Below are 18333 nucleotides of genomic sequence, written 5' to 3'. Positions count from 1 at the left end.
CTTTGGGGTAAATCCCCAACAGTGCAATTGCTGGGTCGTAGGGCAGGTCTATTTTTAACTCTTTGAGGAACCTCCACACAGTTTTCCAGAGTGGCTGCACCAGTTCACATTCCCACCAACAGTGTATGAGGGTTCCCTTTTCTCCGCATCCTCTCCAACATTTGTTGTTTCCTGCCTTGTTAATGTTCCCCATTCTCACTGGTGTGAGGTGGTATCTCATTGTGGTTTTGATTTGTATTTCCCTGATGGCAAGTGATGCAGAGCATTTTCTCATATGCATGTTGGCCATGTCTATGTCTTCCTCTGTGAGATTTCTGTTCATGTCTTTTGCCCATTTCATGATTGGATTGTTTGTTTCTTTGGTGTTGAGTTTGAGAAGTTCTTTATAGATCTTGGAAACTAGCCCTTTATCTGATATGTCATTTGCAAATATCTTCTCCCATTCTGTAGGTTGTCTTTTAGTTTTGTTGACTGTATCCTTTGCTGTGCAAAAGCTTCTTATCTTGATGAAGTCCCAATAGTTCATTTTTGCTTTTGTTTCTTTTGCCTTCGTGGATGTATCTTGCAAGAAGTTACTATGGCCGAGTTCAAAAAGGGTGTTGCCTGTGTTCTTCTCTAGGATTTTGATGGAATCTTGTCTCACATTTAGATCTTTCATCCAGTTTGAGTTTATCTTTGTGTATGGTGCAAGAGAGTGGTCTAGTTTCATTCTTCTGCATGTGGATGTCCAATTTTCCCAGCACCATTTATTGAAAAGACTGTCTTTCTTCCAATGGATAGTCTTTCCTCCTTTATCGAATATTAGTTGCCCATAAAGTCAGGGTCCACTTCTGGATTCTCTATTCTGTTCCACTGATCTATATGTCTGTTTTTGTGCCAGTACCACACTGTCTTGATGACCACAGCTTTGTAGTACAACCTGAAATCTGGCATTGTGATGCCCCCAGATATGGTTTTCTTTTTTAAAATTCCCCTGGCTATTCGGGGTCTTTTTTGATTTCACACAAATCTTAAAATAATTTGTTCTAACTCTCTGAAGAAAGTCCATGGTATTTTGATAGGGATTGCATTAAACGTGTATATTGCCCTGGGTAACATTGACATTTTCACAATATTAATTCTGCCAATCCATGAGCATGGAATATTTTTCCATCTCTTTGTGTCTTCCTCAATTTCTTTCAGAAGTGTTCTATAGTTTTGAGGGTATAGATCCTTTACATCTTTGGTTAGGTTTATTCCTAGGTATCTTATGCTTTTGGGTGCAATTGTAAATGGGATTGACTCCTTAATTTCTCTTTCTTCAGTCTCACTGTTAGTGTATAGAAATGCCACTGACTTCTGGGCATTGATTTTGTATCCTGCCACGCTACCGAATTGCTGTATGAGTTCTAGCAATCTTGGGGTGGAGACTTTTGGGTTTTCTATGTAGAGTATCATGTCATCGGCGAAGAGGGAGAGTTTGACTTCTTCTTTGCCAATTTGAATGCCTTTAATGTCTTTTTGTTGTCTGATTGCTGAGGCTAGGACTTCCACTACTATGTTGAACAGCAGTGGTGAGAGTGGACATCCCTGTCTTGTTCCTGATCTTAGGGGAAAGGCTCCCAGTGCTTCCCCATTGAGAATGATATTTGCTGTGGGCTTTTCATAGATGGCTTTTAAGATGTCGAGGAATGTTCCCTCTATCCCTACACTCTGAAGAGTTTTGATCAGGAATGGATGCTGTATTTTGTCAAATGCTTTCTCTGCATCCAATGAGAGGATCATATGGTTCTTGGTTTTTCTCTTGCTGATATGATGAATCACATTGATTGTTTTACGGGTGTTGAACCAGCCTTGTGTCCCAGGGATAAATCCTACTTGGTCATGGTGAATAATTTTTTTAATGTACTGTTGGATCCTATTGGCCAGTATCTTGTTGAGAATTTTTGCATCCATGTTCATCAGGGATATTGGTCTGTAATTCTCCTTTTTGGTGGGGTCTTTGTCTGGTTTTGGAATTAAGGTGATGCTGGCCTCATAGAACGAATTTGGAAGTACTCCATCTCTTTCTATCTTTCCAAACAGCTTTAGGAGAATAGGTATGGTTTCTTCTTTAAACGTTTGATAAAATTCCCCTGGGAAGCCATCTGGCCCTGGACTCTTGTGTCTTGGGAGGTTTTTGATGACTGCTTCAATTTCCTCCCTGGTTATTGGCCTGTTCAGTTTTTCTATTTCTTCCTGTTCCAGTTTTGGTAGTTTGTGGCTTTCCAGGAATGCGTCCATTTCTTCTAGATTGCCTAATTTATTGGCGTATAGCTGTTCATAATATGTTTTTAAAATCGTTTGTATTTCCTTGGTGCTGGTAGTGATCTCTCCTTTCTCATTCATGATTTTATTAATTTGAGTCTTCTCTCTCTTCTTTTTAATAAGGCTGGCTAATGGTTTATCTATCTTATTAATTCTTTCAAAGAACCAACTCCTGGTTTTGTTGATCTGTTCCACAGTTCTTCTGGTCTCGATTTCGTTGAGTTCTGCTCGAATCTTTATTAACTCCCTTCATCTCTTGGGTGTAGGATCTATTTGCTGTTTTTTCTCTAGCTCCTTTATGTGTAAGGTTAGCTTCTGTATTTGAGTTCTTTCCAGTTTTTGAATGGATGCTTGTATTGCGATGTATTTCCCCCTTAGGACTGCTTTTGCAGCATCCCAAAGATTTTGAACGGTTGTATCTTCATTCTCATTAGTTTCCATGAATCTTTTTAATTCTTCCTTAATTTCCTGGTTGACCCTTTTATCTTTTGCAGGATGGTCCTTAACCTCCACGTGTTTGAGGTCCTTCCAAACTTCTTGTTGTGATTTAGTTCTAATTTCAAGGCATTATGGTCTGAGAATATGCAGGGGACAATCCCAATCTTTTGGTATCGGTTCAGACCCGATTTGTGACCCAATATGTGGTCTATTCTGGAGAAAGTTCCATGTGCGCTTGAGAAGAATGTGTATTCAGTTGAGTTTGGATGTAAAGTTCTGTAGATATCTGTGAAATCCATCTGGTCCAGTGTATCATTTAAAGCTCTCGTTTCTTTGGAGATGTTGTGCTTAGAAGACCTATCGAGTATAGAAAGAGCTAGATTGAAGTCACCAAGTATAAGTGTATTATTATCTAAGTATTTCTTCACTTTGGTTAATAATTGATTGATATATTTGGCAGCTCCCACATTCGGGGCATATATATTGAGGATTGTTAAGTCCTCTTGTTGAATAGATCCTTTAAGTATGATATAGTGTCCCTCTTCATCTCTCACTACAGTCTTTGGGGTAAATTTTAGTTTATCTGGTATAAGAATGGCTACCCCTGCTTTCTTTTGAGGACCATTTGAATGGTAAATGGTTCTCCAACCTTTTATTTTCAGGCTGTAGGTGTCCTTCTGTCTAAAATGAGTCTCTTGTAGACAGCAAATAGATGGGTCCTGCTTTTTTATCCAGTCTGAAACCCTGCGCCTTTTGATGGGGTCATTAAGCCCGTTCACATTCAGAGTTACTATTGAGAGATATGAGTTTACTGTCATCATGATATCTATTCAGTCCTTGTTTTTGTGGACTGTTCCACTGAACTTCTTCTTAAAGGGGAATTTTAAGAGTCCCCCTTAAAATTTCTTGCAGAGCTGGTTTGGAGGTCACATATTCTTTTAGTTGCTGCCTGTCTTGGAAGCTCTTTATCTCTCCTTCCATTTTGAATGAGAGCCTTGCTGGATATAGTATTCTTGGTTGCATGTTCTTCTCCTTTAGGACCCTGAATATATCCTGCCAGCCCTTTCTGGCCTGCCAGGTCTCTGTGGAGAGGTCTGCTGTTACCCTAATACTCCTCCCCATAAGAGTCAGGGATTTCTTGTCTCTTGCTGTTTTAAGGATCTTCTCTTTATCTTTGGAATTTGCAAGCTTCACTATTAAATGTCGAGGTGTTGAACGGTTTTTATTGATTTTAGGGGGGGATCTCTCTATTTCCTGGATCTGAATGCCTGTTTCCCTTCCCAGATTCGGAAAGTTTTCAGCTAGAATTTGTTCAAATACATATTCTGGCCCTCTGTCCCTTTCGGTGCCCTCGGGAACCCCAATTAAACGTAGGTTTTTCTTTCTCAGGCTGTCGTTTATTTCCCTTAATCTATCTTCATGGTCTTTTAATTGTTTGTCTCTTTTTTCCTCAGTTTCCCTCTTTGCTATCAACTTGTCTTCTATGTCACTCACTCGTTCTTCCACCTCGTTAACCCTCGTCGTTAGGACTTCTAGTTTGGATTGAATCTCATTCAATTGATTTTTAATTTCTGCCTGATTAGCTCTAAATTCTGCAGTCATGAAGTCTCTTGAGTCCTTTATGCTTTTTTCTAGAGCCACCAGTAGCTGTATAATAGTGCTTCTGAATTGGCTTTCTGACATTGAATTGTAATCCAGATTTTGTAACTCTGTGGGAGAGAGGCCTGTTTCTGATTCTTTCTTTTGAGGTGAGGTTTTCCTTCTAGTCATTTTGCTCAGTGCAGAGTGGCCAAAAGCAAGTTGTATTGGGAAAAAGAGAAAAAGAGAGGAGAGAAAGAAGGAAAGAAAAGAGAAAGAGAAAAAAAAGGGAAGAAAAAAAAACGGAAAAAAAAAAGAAGAAAAAGAAAGAAAAAGAAAGGAGAAAAAAAAGGGGGTGGGGGAAGGAAACAAATCCAAAAGCAAAACAAAACAAAACAAAACAAACAAAAAAAAAAAAAGAACCACCGGGGAGTATCTTCTGATTCTGTGTACTTTAAGTGCCTTGGCTTCTCCTGGAAGTTGTCCGTCTAGCTGGTCTTCTGGGGGAGGGGCCTGTTGTGCTGATTTTCAGGTGTTAGCAGTTGGGGGAGCTGCTGTGCCCCTGCCTGGTGCAGGGCTCGGTGGGGGTTGTTTACCCCGTGAGGCCGCAGGAGGAACAGCCCCAGTGGCGGGGCCAGCTCTGGAGCCCTGGAGTTAGCTCCCGCAGTCGCTCCGGAGCTCTCGGTCTGCAGGGCCTGGAGGCTCCGGGCGGGGCCGCTGATCTGCTCAGCTGGGGCAGGAGCGTCCTCGCTGTCCTGGGCCCTCCCGGCCTCTGCCTGTCCCGGGGGGAGGCCGGATCCTGGGCTGTGTCCCGGCGCCCTGTGCTCCGGAGCCTGCGCTGGTGGATTCGCGCTCCCGGGCCGCGCAGCCCCCTCCGCGGAGCTGCCGCCCAAGCCCCTCCGAGCTGCTCCTGGAACCGCGCAGCCCCCTCCGCACGGAGCCTCTTCCTCCGCCCGAGCCCCTCCGAGCTGCTCCCGGGGCCGCGCAGCCCCCTCCGCGGAGCCGCCCCCGAGCCCCCCGAGCTGCTCCCGCCCTGCAGCCCCCTCCGCGGAGCCGCCCCCGAGCCCCCCCGAGCTGCTCCGGGTCCCGCCGTGCGCGCTGCAGCCCTTAGGGAGCTCGGCGCATCTCCCGGGGCGCAGGTGTCTGTTAGTGTCCCCGGGAGCCCGAGGGCATCCTCGCCCTCCTGGGTCCTGCTCCACCTCCCCGCGAGCCCCTTTCCGCCCGGGAAGGTCGGTGCAGCTCCTGCGTCTCCGGGACGGGGCTCTCCTGTCCTGGGGACACTCGCCCCGGCCTCAGCCCGGCTCCTCGCGGGGCCCCTCCCCCTTGGAGGCCTTTGTTTCTTTATTTCTTTTTCCCCGTCTTCCTACCTTGATAGAAGCGCGAACTCTTCTCACTGTAGCGTTCCAGGTGTTCTCTCTTTAATTCTCAGGCCGAATTCATAGATTTTCAGGATGATTTGAAGGTTTTCTAGGTAATTTGGTGGAGACAGGTGATTTGGGGACCCTACTCTTCCGCCATCTTGCTCCTCCCCCCCCCATTATTGAATTTTCTAAGGTGTCTACAATAAGAATGTGTCACATTTTTAAAATGTTATAATTAAAAAAAAAATAAAATAAAAAAAATAAAATAAAATAAAATGTTATAATTTTAAAATGTATATATTGGTTTGCCTCTCAGAACAGTAGTGAGAAGATAGATGTATGAACAAACAGCTATATAGTTATAAGGCAATTGTTATAATAGAGAAATATTGACAAATTGCTGAAAGTATGAGAGCCCTAGCATCGAAGTGTGCCATCAAGAGACAGGGAATCTTCATGAAGGAGGCAGCATTTCAAGTGAAGCTTGTAAGATTTGTTGGAGTCCCAGAAAATAAATACTCCAGAAAAGGGCAATAGCATTGGAAGATTAATATAAGTAAATAAGCAGACATCAGATTCTGAAGAGTCTTGTATTTTTTGCAGAAGTGTTCAGAATTTATTTTATATACTCCATTTTGAAAATGCAAGCAGGAGAAAGATAAGCAGATGTTCATGCCATAAATGAAGTTACACATTAGCAGTACAGATGTTAGGTTGAAGTGATGTGGACCATGGGATGAAATTAGAGGCAGACAGGAAAATCAGTAAAGAGACACTTGTGATAGTTTAGGTGATAATTAACAGGTAACAGTGATTTGATTGGTTGGGTAGTATGTGTCTGCACACATGTGCACATATGACACATGTGTTTGATGGGTAGATGGCCAAAGGAGCAGAAATTACTTTTTTTTCCCTTAAATGAGAGGATAATGGTGTTATTCACCATAATAGGAAATACATGATTAAGAGACTGATGAGAAATTATGGTGAATTTAAGGTACATGTGGGATCTCCAAATGGAAAATTTTAGTAGGCAGATGTGTATATGAATATAGACCTCATGAAAGAGATAAAGAGTTAAAAAGTCTGTAAGATTCGATGATTGCTTATATGCAATTGGAGGGGATGGTTGTGAGATACTCAAATACAAGATAAAGAATGAGGAAAAGTTTCTTTCTACCCCCCACCCCCAAGAATGAGGAAAAGTTTAAAAGAGGAGTGAAATACTGAGTTTGACCTTGGACATGTTATAAATTATTGTGATTATTAAAATGTAAACTCTCATGATGCTCCAGACTGTCTGGGTTCAAATCCCAGCTCTAGCACATGTTGAGCATCTCCCCATGAGCAAATTATATAACTTCCATGAGGCTCAGTTTCCTCATCTATATAATAGAATTAATATTAGTCTTAACCCATAGAATAATTGCAAGAATTAAATGAGATAGCTTGTGGAAGGCACGAGAAGTAATATCTGGAGCATAATAAGCGTTAGTTATTATTTGGATTACTTGGAAAAATGAAAGAACTTGGGTCTTAAATGGTGAAAAATGTAGCTATGTGAAACTCTTCTTGTACGAAGAAAACGTTCTTTGTTGTGTAGTTACCATAGAGAAGATAACCTCTCTATCTTTATTTTGGTCCATGTATCAAAATGGTGCAAAACAAGTAGTTTTCAATAGAAAGAATAACTGACATGCAGTCAAGTTTTTGAAATTCAGTTTGCAGTTGTTCAGAAATAGATGATAAGAAAACAAATTTGTGATTGTTTCTCAAGACAGGACTTTGTTGTATCCATCATGACCATGAGGCTCTCTTGCTGTTTTCCAGGCATGGTAGATTATTTTGATCTCCAGGTAGGGTAGTTGGAAGACACCTTTTTCATTTAATGTCCTTAATCATCATTTCCTTTTTCTTACGAGTAAGTATTGCAGATCCAGAAGTGAGCCACCAAAGGGAAGAGAAAGCCTGGAATATGATGTTGTTTAGTCATATCCTCTGAATTACTGAGTCATGTTGTTATATCTTTTTGTTTCTTAGAAGAAACTGCAAAGGGATCCCTGGGTGGTGCAGCAGTTTGGCGCCTGCCTTTGGCCCAGGGCGCGATCCTGGAGACCCGGCATCGAATCCCACGTCGGGCTCCCGGTGCATGGAGCCTGCTTCTCCCTCTGCCTGTGTCTCTGCCTCTCTCTCTCTCTCTCTCTCTCTCTCTCTCTGTGACTATCACAAATAAATAAAAAAAATTAAAAAAATAAAAAAAAAGAAGAAACTGCAAAGAAATGAGTATTTAGGCTTTCAAGGTTTTCTTGATCTTATCTTCTTAAATGCAAAAAATAAGTGGATTTTAAGAGAGGTGGATAAATTTTGAAGTTTTTTTTTTTTTTCTGAAAGAATAAATGAATCATATGGTCTGATTATTTAAATATCTACCTCTGGTGATAATAAAATTACCAGCCGATTCACATATCTCTTCAGATCTTTATTCTTAGAAGAACTAATACTTGTGTCTATTGCATCATTGTTCTAGGTACTCTGCATATTTTAATGAATTTAATGTGCACAACAGCTCTGAGGGTGAGGTAGGAGCTATTGTTACATACAATTTTAGAGATCAAGAAATTAATTTGCCCTAGTAAGCGGCAGTTTGACTCAAAAGTTTATGAGCTTAATCCTCATACTCTAATGTATATTATTTTAAAAGAATTGATGAAAAATCATGATGAGGGTTATAGATATGTGTTTTGAGTTATAGATGTATTTTTAAAGAGTTTGAAAAAAATATATAAATATATTAGGAGCCTCATTACATATCTTTAGTAAAGGTTGTACAAAATCATTACAATTTTTAAAAGTATTTTACATGTCTTTTGGTATTCACAACAACTCTATGGGTAAAGCAGAAAACAATACTTTTGTCCCCATTTTCAAATAAGAAAATGAGATTCAACAAGCTTGCATGGCATATGGTAGAGTTGGGACAAGAATATAGATTTGTCCGGTGTCTTACCCATCAGGCCATCTTCCTACTTTCATAAACAGTAATCCCATGGCACCTTTGCAGAGTAGAGAAATCATAGGGCAAAATGTGACATTTTTTGAAATAGATGTTTTGCTGAACCACAGGTAAGTACAAAGTAAGGTAAACATTTACTATTGGTACTGAATTTAATGCCAAATCTAAATTTCAAGTGAAGAGTAGCTAAATCATTTTATTCATTTACGTATATATCTATCATCTATCTATCTATTGGAACTATAAGATCCAATCTTATCAATTCAGTTTTAGAAATGACAGTTTTTCAAAAGGAACATTTTGGAAATTAGACTATCTTCATTGCCTGTTGCTCTTTTAAATATTTTTTCTTAAATAAATTTAAAGTGTTTCTAAGAAGAATCAAAAATTATATTTGATCTCATTTAAAGCCATTCTAAAAACCAATCTCTCCATGTTATTATTCACTGAGAGTAGTTTTGAAATAATTACTTATGATTGTATCATAGATTAGTACAATTTATCCCTTTTTGTTCGTTTGTTTTTAAAATTCACGATACTCTTGGGAGGTTAATCATGTTGCTCTGCTACACATTGTGCATTAATAAAATAATAGTGTTTAGAACATTCTAGAGCTATCTTTTCCAAGTTGCTACTTCAATTCAGTAAACCAGGTTTCCTTCCAGTCATAGTGATTTTCTGGAACCTACTCTGAAAGCAAGAACAATAGATATGCCCTGAGTTTGTTACAAATCTGAGACATAACTATTGGAGAAAATTGATAAATGAGATATAGAAAGGCAAATAAATTAAGGAAATGGATGAGGGTGGAGAGGGAAGTGGTAGCAGTAGCTAAAAAATTAGGACAACTTTTTTCTTGCTAGTTTACTCTTCCTGAAGAAAAAGTCTAATCAAAAGTCTAATCAGTCTATGCTCTCAAAGGACTTAAGAACATGCCTTCTGGCTAGCAGCTTCATCCTTGAGTTAAATTTTGTCTACAGTGAAGCAGACCAGATAATGAAGGAAAGGCTAGCTAATGAAGTCACATAAAGTTGATCTATTTATTTTTTGTTTGGTTTTTTCTTTATTTGGTTGTGTTTTTTTTAATTTTTATTTTTTATTTTAAGAATGTCAAAGTTATTCCAAGTTTATTGAGAATCCGAATGGTCTTACAGAAAATAAAGCCTTAGGCCCTGATCAAGTAGACTGATGCAATGATAAGCATTGCACCACATAGAAATAAAAGGTGACAGTGGCTTTTTTTTTTTAAGATTTTATTTATTTATTTGAGAAAGAATGTACATGTGCACACACACTAGCCTAGTTTTTGAGGGAGTGGAGGACAGAGGGGGAGGGAGGGAAAGGGACAAGCAGACTTAAGCTGAATCCTATGAGGGCCCCATCTCAAGACCCTGAGATCAGGACCTGAACCTAAATTAAGAGTCGGACGTTTAACCAACTGAGCCACCCAGGTGCCCTGTGACAGTTGATTTTTAAGTTGGTGTGTAGTGTCCATGTATATAATCACTCCGTAAATTCCCTCACTCTGTATTATGCATGAGACAATCCTCTTTTTTACATATACTTCTCAGCATACAATCTTTCTTATTCTGACGGATATTTTTTAAATTTACCATATCTCCCATACCAAAATTGTGGTGAAGGTGAAGTAGTGTAGCTGAGGGTAATGGAGTATCCACCCTTCCTTGTCCATGTCCTCCTATAGACAGTCTTATATGTGTCTTCCTAAAAATCAAATAAATTCTCTGTTTGCCTATATTTTATTTAATTTTCTCTTTCTCCTCTATGTTCTTACAGCATTTAACTCATGCTTCTGCTATGGAATCTGTTACCTAATATATATGCTTTATATTTGTCTCTACTGCTTGATAATAGCCATCATATTATATTCATCTTCATATTGTTCTCTTACACCCAGCAAAATTACTCCTTGTGCATAGTAGACATTTAATAATTGTGAGATTAATCCATGAGAACACTACTTCCCTATATTTTCTTTACCTCTATTTTTTTGTGAAGCATATTTTCTTCTATTTTCCTTTTTAAGAAACAAAATTAGATTTTGTTATATGAAGAATGTGCTAAATCCTAGATCATTCCTTTCTTGATGATTAGTATAACAGTCCACCAACAGGAAGCCCCCAAGAGATTTTTAGAACCATACCTGAAACAGATACCAGAAGCAGATATCAATGAGTCTAGATATATGTCAGAAAGAAAAGTCATCATTAGTTGATTATCACTTTCTGTGCAAAATTTGTCCTAGTCCTGTTCTTGTAAGGTCCTGCAAGCCCTGTTCTTGACTGGCATGTTGATTAGCCTTAATGCTGTGGCTAGAGAAAAGGGATGGTTAGTGGTAGCAATGGACATACTAGGCACTGTACTTTCCACATGCATTATTTCATTTAATCCTATGTGGTAGGCACAAAGAATGTAAGTGATTATCCCAGTATCACACATTAGCACGTGAAGGAGCCTGGCATCCAAACCCACATAGTTTGCTTCTAGCCCTTACACTTAACCACAACATATTCTGTTCCTGTCAAGTTTCCCTTTCTGGAGAAAGAATGAATTGAAATGATAAAAGGCAAATTGAATTTTCTCATGGAAATAAAATTAGTATGGAGCGTTATTTGCTAGGTATGTTTAATGGTCCTTTTCCTAATATTTTTTAAAAGATTTTATTGATTTATTCATGAGAGACACAGAGAGACAGGCAGAGACAGGCAGAGAGAGAAGCAGGTTCCATGCAGGGAGCCCGATGTGGGATTCCATCCTGAGACTCCAAGATCACGCCCTGGGCCAAAGGCAGACGCTCAACTGCTGAGCCACTCAGGCGTCCCCCTTTACCTAATTTTTAATAAAAGTGACTATGAATATATTTAACCTATTGAACATATTTAACCTATTGAGTGCATGACATGTACCAATATGTGTATGTGAATTAGGGCAACTAAGTAATGAAACATCTTAAATTATAATAAATGTACACTATTTCATTATACTGTTTGGAAGGGTTCTTCTTAATCTGTGCCTTATTTTCTACAAAGCAGAAGAGGAAGTAATAGTTTTTACTATAACTATGTAATTCAGAAAGCCTTCTCTGGTGGGATATTTATAGACATTCTCACGGAGGATATTGTGAATACTGGGCCACTTCATAGATTTTTGCAGTTTTTCTTTTCATTCAACAAAGCTTCCCATAGAAAGAACAAATAGAGAAGATCAAATTTTTAATTATTATATTTTATACATGTTTCAAAATGAAGATCTATTCTTCTTTTATTACTTTTTTAGATCTTTCTATCCTTGACTTATTTCATTGTCATTCATAACTTTATCTTAGCTGAATTTTTAACTATTTAATTCTTTACCACAATTTCACTATACAGTTGATCTTCGAATAACATGGGAGTTAGGGGTACCAATACCCAGGCTGTTGAAAATTTCTGTATAATTTTTGTCTCCCCTGGAACTAAATCGTTAATAGCCTATTGTTGACCAGAAGCCTTACCAATAACATAAATAGCCAATACATATTTTTTATGTTACATGCATTAGATGCTTGTATTCTTAAAGTAAGCTAGAGAAAGGAGTTATTAGAAAATCATAAGGAGGGGATCCCTGGGTGGCTCAGTGGTTTAGTGCCTGCCTTTGGCCCAGGGCATGGTCCTGGAGTCCCGGGATTGAGTCTCACATTGGGCTCCCTGCATGGAGCCTGCATCTCCCTCTGCCTGTGTCTCTGCCTCCCTCTCTCTCTGTGTCTCTCATGTATAAATAAATAAAATCTTTTTTTTTTTTAAAAAAGAAACTTATAAGGAAAAGAAAATACATTTATACCACTGTACTATAAAAAAATCTGCATATAAGTAGACCAATGCAGTCCAAACCTTTGTTGTTCAAGGGTCAGCTGTACAATATATTTTAACCCTGAAAGCATTAATGGTGTTCAAACTGAAACATGACTCAGATTGATTCTGAATCCAGAAGTATAAAACTTTTAATCTTGCTTTCGAATCCTGCATTTTGTTTTCTGATTGTGTATAATGCTAATTTTCAAATGGGTAATTTTGCCCCCTGGGGTCGGTCATTTGACAATGTCTGCAGATATTTAGCTGTCAGGACTTGGGGTATTACTGGCATTTAGTGAGTAGAGGCCAGAGATGCAGCTAATCATCCTTTACTCCACAGGAACCCCCCCCACCCAACTCCCCCAGTTATCCCATCCAAAATATCAAGAGTGTTGAAGATAAAAATCTTGATTTATTCACACCCTTATTGAGAACATTGCTTTGCTACCTTTTCAGCTACTCTGAAGGATTTTTAGACATTGTACAGAAAAGTTAATAGGTCTGATTTGTGAGGGAATTTTTACATTCAAACGAAAGTCATGCTTCAAAGTCAAAGAGACAGGGGATCCCTGGGTGGCTCAGCGGTTTGGCACCTGCCTTTGGCCCAGGGTGTGATCCTGGAGACCCGGGATCGAGTCCCATGTCAGGCTCCTGGCATGGAGCCTGCTTCTCCCTCCTCCTGTGTCTCTGCCTCTCTCTCTCTCTCTCTCTCTATGTCTATCATAAATAAATAAATAAATCTTAAAAAAAAAAAAAGTCAAAGAGACAGAAGACAGAATGAAAACTAGACCCTAGCTTGAGGAGCTTGGTTTTTTCCCAGGAGAAGGAAGTTTTTCCATAATGAAAGCAGGAAAGAAGGAAACAATGGGTGAAGGTGCAGATAATGTTGAAGATGTGCAGATATAAATTTCCAGATATTTGTATCAAATGTCTTCTGTTCACTCTTGGGATAGGAGGTTAGATTATCTGTTGGGAGACTGAAAGGTAGCAGTGGTAAACTAGGTTTAAGAATAATAGAAGTTGAGGGGATCCCTGGGTGGCGCAGCGGTTTGGCGCCTGCCTTTGGCTCAGGGCGTGATCCTGGAGACCCGGGATCGAATCCCACATCGGGCTCCTGGTGCATGGAGCCTGCTTCTCCCTCTGCCTGTGTCTCTGCCTCTCTCTCTCTCTCTGTGACTATCATAAATAAATAAAAATTAAAAAAAAAAAAAGAATAATAGAAGTTGAGGGGATCCCTGGGTGGCGCAGCGGTTTAGCGCCTGCCTTTGGCCCAGGGCGCGATCCTGGAGACCCGGGATCAAATCCAACGTCGGGCTCCCGGTGCATGGAGCCTGCTTCTCCCTCTGCCTGTGTCTCTGCCTCTCTGTGTGTGTGTGTGTGACTATCATTAAAAAAAAAAAAAAAAAAAAAAAAAAGAAGAAGAATAGAAGTTGAAATAGCTTCTGTAGAGAATGGGCAGTGGCTGGGTTTGAAACTAAAGGGACAGGTGCATCTTGATTCAGAGAGCTCATAAACTTTGTGCTGGAAATAAACAAGGGCTCATTTCTTGCTGAGTAGACTAGAATGCAAGGCAGTGTTCTAGCTATAGCAAGGCACTTGGGAAACCAATAGAAAACTAAGGAGAAGCACAACTGGACAAAAACAATGATAGTTAAGGGAAACAATTGTATCTTTTTTTTTTAATTTTTATTTATGATAGTCACACACAGAGAGAGAGAGGCAGAGACACAGGCAGAGGGAGAAGCAGGCTCCATGCACCGGGAGCCTGATGTGGGATTCGATCCCGGGTCTCCAGGATCGCGCCCTGGGCCAAAGGCAGGCGCCAAACCGCTGCGCCACCCAGGGATCCCGAAACAATTGTACCTTGATTGACACGGGAGGTCCCAGGTTTATGGTGCAAGATTGATTCTTAGTCCCAGCTGCAGATGGGAAGGGAGGTCTTACTCATGTTTCAAGCATTAGCTCCACACTTACTAGAATAAAGTGTAGCGTGTTGTTGTTGTTGTGGATGCTCAATAAATATTTGTTGAAATGAATAAATGCCACATACTGTACTGGGCACTGAAGATATATACATTGCTAAAGAAAACAGTCTTTTCTTGTATAAGCTGGTTTGATTCATATTTTTGGCCTTTTGAGACTGAAAGAGAAATACATGATATAAGCAAGAAGCACAGTGTTCTCTAACCAAAGGAGGGCCATTTGATCCAATCTCAAGAGTTCAGAGACATATTCCCAGAGGAAGTGAGATTTGTACAGTACGTCAAAGATGGGGCAGTATCACTTTATTCTTGTAAGGATGGGTCCATGTGGGCTAAGGTAGGCAGAAATTCACCCCCTTCCCTGAATTCCTTTACCTTCCTCACCAGAGAAAAGTTGTTCAGGTCTGGAAAATCCAACAGAAGCTTCTAGTCTGGGTAAGCTTTACACACATTAATTGTGAGCCACCTCCCTATCTTAAATACTTTAGCAAGTACCATATGTAGAAATTCCAAAGTTAAATTGCACTAAATTAAGGACAATTGATTGAAGATGAGATGAAAGTCCTGAATTTGGGGTGGGAGACAAGGATTTTATGTTAAGTATCATCACTTGAGTAATGTTACTAACCATAGCAGGGGAGCTGTTGAATATTCCTACTTCAGTTCCCTTTTAGGCAGCATGAAATTTGTATTGTCTCTCATGTGATATTAATCAGTACCAAAAAAAGGACTCAGAATGCTTGGAGCAAGGAGTACTAAGAAAATTCATTTTCTTATTCAAGATACATGTTCAGGTACATTTACTGGAAAACACATTTCTCTGTACTAACCCATAATTTAGATATTAGATTATAGAGCAAAAATAGCTGTATTTTTCTAATGAAATAAAAAAATTTTTCTCCTTCAGGCTTATGTTTTAAATTGTTGGACTTAATTCTTGCTAATGTGTCTTTTTTATGTTAGATGTGGTATACATGCTATAAATAACCTGATAGTTATTAGAATATTTCCCAGGGAATCTGATTCATAAAATGAGGCTGAGGGAAAGACAGTCCTTTGTTTGTATCAGATTCCAGAAATCTACTAGTTCTGAGGAAAAAGCTAAAAAAGTATTTATTTGTAAGTTATTTTATATTTTTCAAGACACTTTTTAATCATATATTAATTTAATCATTCCTCATAATCATTCTGAGTTAAGTATTATAATTTTACCCATTTTTATACTTTAAGAAAGTAAGGGGGTTAAAGAGCTTGGCCAAAGACCCAGGAGTTACTGGGGTACAATCAAGTTACATGGGTTGCCTCACTCACAAGGATCAAGTCTGTGCTAGCTAGCCTCCTTCTTGTGGAAAACTGCTTCTCTACCTTCACCTCCCATGTATGTTCTGACTAGGAGCTGCCTCATCTTGTGACCTCAATTCCCTGGACAACACTAACTGACCTTGGAGTGGCCACTTGACCTAAACTGGACTAATAATAACTCTGCTGGCCAGCTCATGAATACATGAAGGGAGCCTAGACAATTAGAACCTTCCCTCACTTTTTTTTTTTTTTTTCAACCTGGACAAAGAGAGACATGGAGGTAGGTGAGGGAGGTGATGTGGAGAGAGGTTTCTCTTCTCTGTCTCGGATGCTGTCCTCTGGGAGCCAGAAGAAGCCACTGGAAGTTGACCCAGTAGGCTCATCGCGAGTGCTGGTCCAGGAGAAAGAAGCTGACAGACAGAGAGGCACCTGGCAGCACTCATCTCCCTGATCCAGTTTTCCTTCATGACAACAGTGTTTTTAACCTGCTGCCTGTCTGGTTTCCTGAACCAATAAATACCTCCTCTTCCTTCTGACTAAGCTAGTTCTAGCTGGGTTTTTGCAACTTCCCACAAGGTCCTGACACACAACTATGAAGAGGCAGAACCAGAATTCAAATGGATTCTCTTTCCCCCATTTCCATGCTGTTTCCACCAAACTACAATATCCATCATGCCTCTGTTCTGGGGTTCTTAAGTCCTTCTGGAATTAATGTTCATTTACACTGGGCATAGTAGATGAGTTGTGCCAGGTGCAAGTTTCTGGCTTTCTGTCTTGGCTGTCATGATTTATGCTTCCTGAAAATTCCAAAGTGGTATTTCTGGTAAGAAAAGTTAAACAGCCAGGTGGACTCAGGATAAGCTAAGTTCTGGGCTGAAGGAAGTTGGTCAGATTTTGCACATTTAGAGCTGCCTGGAACTCTTTGTTGTTAGGTATCTGATCCCATTTTCCCCCTTTCAGTGAGAAAAGCCAAAAAAGTGGGAACATGAAGGTTTTTGTCTGTGTCTCTCTCTGCCTCTCTCTCTGTCATGAACAAATAAATAAATAATCTTTAAAAAAAGAACTATACCAGATCATTTGATGTAATTATACCCCTTGCTCATTGTATTCACTAGAGTCAAATGACTGATTCTTCCTGAATGACAGGAGGCAGTTCTTCACTCTTCTGAATTCATTATGTATGTTACCACTGCATATTCCAACACCTTTTATTTATTTTTTTAAAGATTTTATTTATTTATTCATGAGAGACATACAGACAAAGGCAAAGACACAAGCAGAGGGAGAAGCAGGCTCCCTGCAGGGAGCCCGATGTGGGACTCGATTCCAGGACCCCAGGATAACGACCCTAGCCAAAGGCAGACGCTCAACTGCTGAGCCATCCAGGTGTCCCTCCAACATCTTTTAAAATCTTATCTCTAATCCATTCCACTTGTTTTAAGAAAAATCTTGGTTATTCAGATGTCATGGAATCCTTGACCCAGATTCTTATTCTCAAATAACATATAGATTTACACTAAAAAAGCATGTGCATTTATAGACATATAATGCATGCATTATATACATATAATTAATCTAGACTTTATCTTTAATAAATTACAAGATTTTTTGGCATAAAAGTAGGACACTCAATTAAATAATTTTTTCAAGCCTTATAGTTCTTATTATATTCTTCAAATAACTTTGTGATTGATAAATCTTTTTAAATTCATTTCAACTTAGAGGAAAATAAATTCATTTATAAGGACTACATCATGCTCTCTATAGTCACAAATTAATATATTCATAGGATATATCATTTATGACAAGAAAACATCTCTGCTTAGTTCTTGACCATTGGGTAGGGCCATTGTCATTGAACTAATTGCATAATAGCAACGACAACAGTAACAGCAACAAATACTGATTCAATATAAATATTTAATGAAGAATACTAAAGACAAAACCAACCTGAGTTCCATAATTCAATTAAGAGAGTGACCAAGATTACAGTGAAGATTTTTAGAAGGTCAAATCAAATTCTGCTTGTGTTCTCACTGACCTGCAATGCTGTGTGACAGGATTCAGTGCCAAGTCAGTTTTAGCTGTCTCTTTTTTCCTTACCATGCTCGCAGCTTCTACTGCCATAAGTAGAGGCAATAAAAGGCAATACAAGTCAGAGGCAAAAACAATTAAAGGGAAGCAGACTCTTGCTTGAGTTTTCGAGTTTCTCTTCATCCTGGTTTATGTACTTTCTGTGAATATGTATGTGATTTCTTTTTCTTTGCCAAGTCACCTGATTTCTCAAGTCCTGGCTTAGGAAATGTGATGAGTAGGGAGGCATGCCATTGGCTCACAGAAAACTGTGTTACAAGTGCCATTTGTTTTATTTTTACTGAACTAACTTTAATGTGCCATGTAATTACAAAGCTTGATTATTTATATTCTGAGGTTAACAAAGGTAAGGATTAGTCTATTTTTTTAATTCCCATTTCTCCTAGAACAGTTCTGCTTTGCTAACCTCTTACATTCCAAGGTATCAT

General features: G+C 39.3%; 1 long non-coding RNA gene across 1 annotated transcript; it reads right to left on the bottom strand.

Moving 5' to 3' along the window:
* Positions 1-6249: 6249 nt before the first annotated feature.
* LOC125754180 (uncharacterized) lies at positions 6250-18061 on the bottom strand. Its single transcript, XR_007407733.1, has 2 exons — positions 17853-18061; positions 6250-7883 (listed from the first exon to the last, which is right to left on the bottom strand). It is a non-coding gene; the product is annotated as an uncharacterized LOC125754180 (long non-coding RNA).
* Positions 18062-18333: the final 272 nt, after the last annotated feature.

Source organism: Canis lupus, chromosome 32 (assembly GCF_003254725.2).
Source record: "Canis lupus dingo isolate Sandy chromosome 32, ASM325472v2, whole genome shotgun sequence".
NCBI lineage: Eukaryota > Metazoa > Chordata > Mammalia > Carnivora > Canidae > Canis > Canis lupus.
Note: the sequence above shows the minus strand (reverse complement) of the source record. Positions and strands in the feature narration are given on the sequence as shown.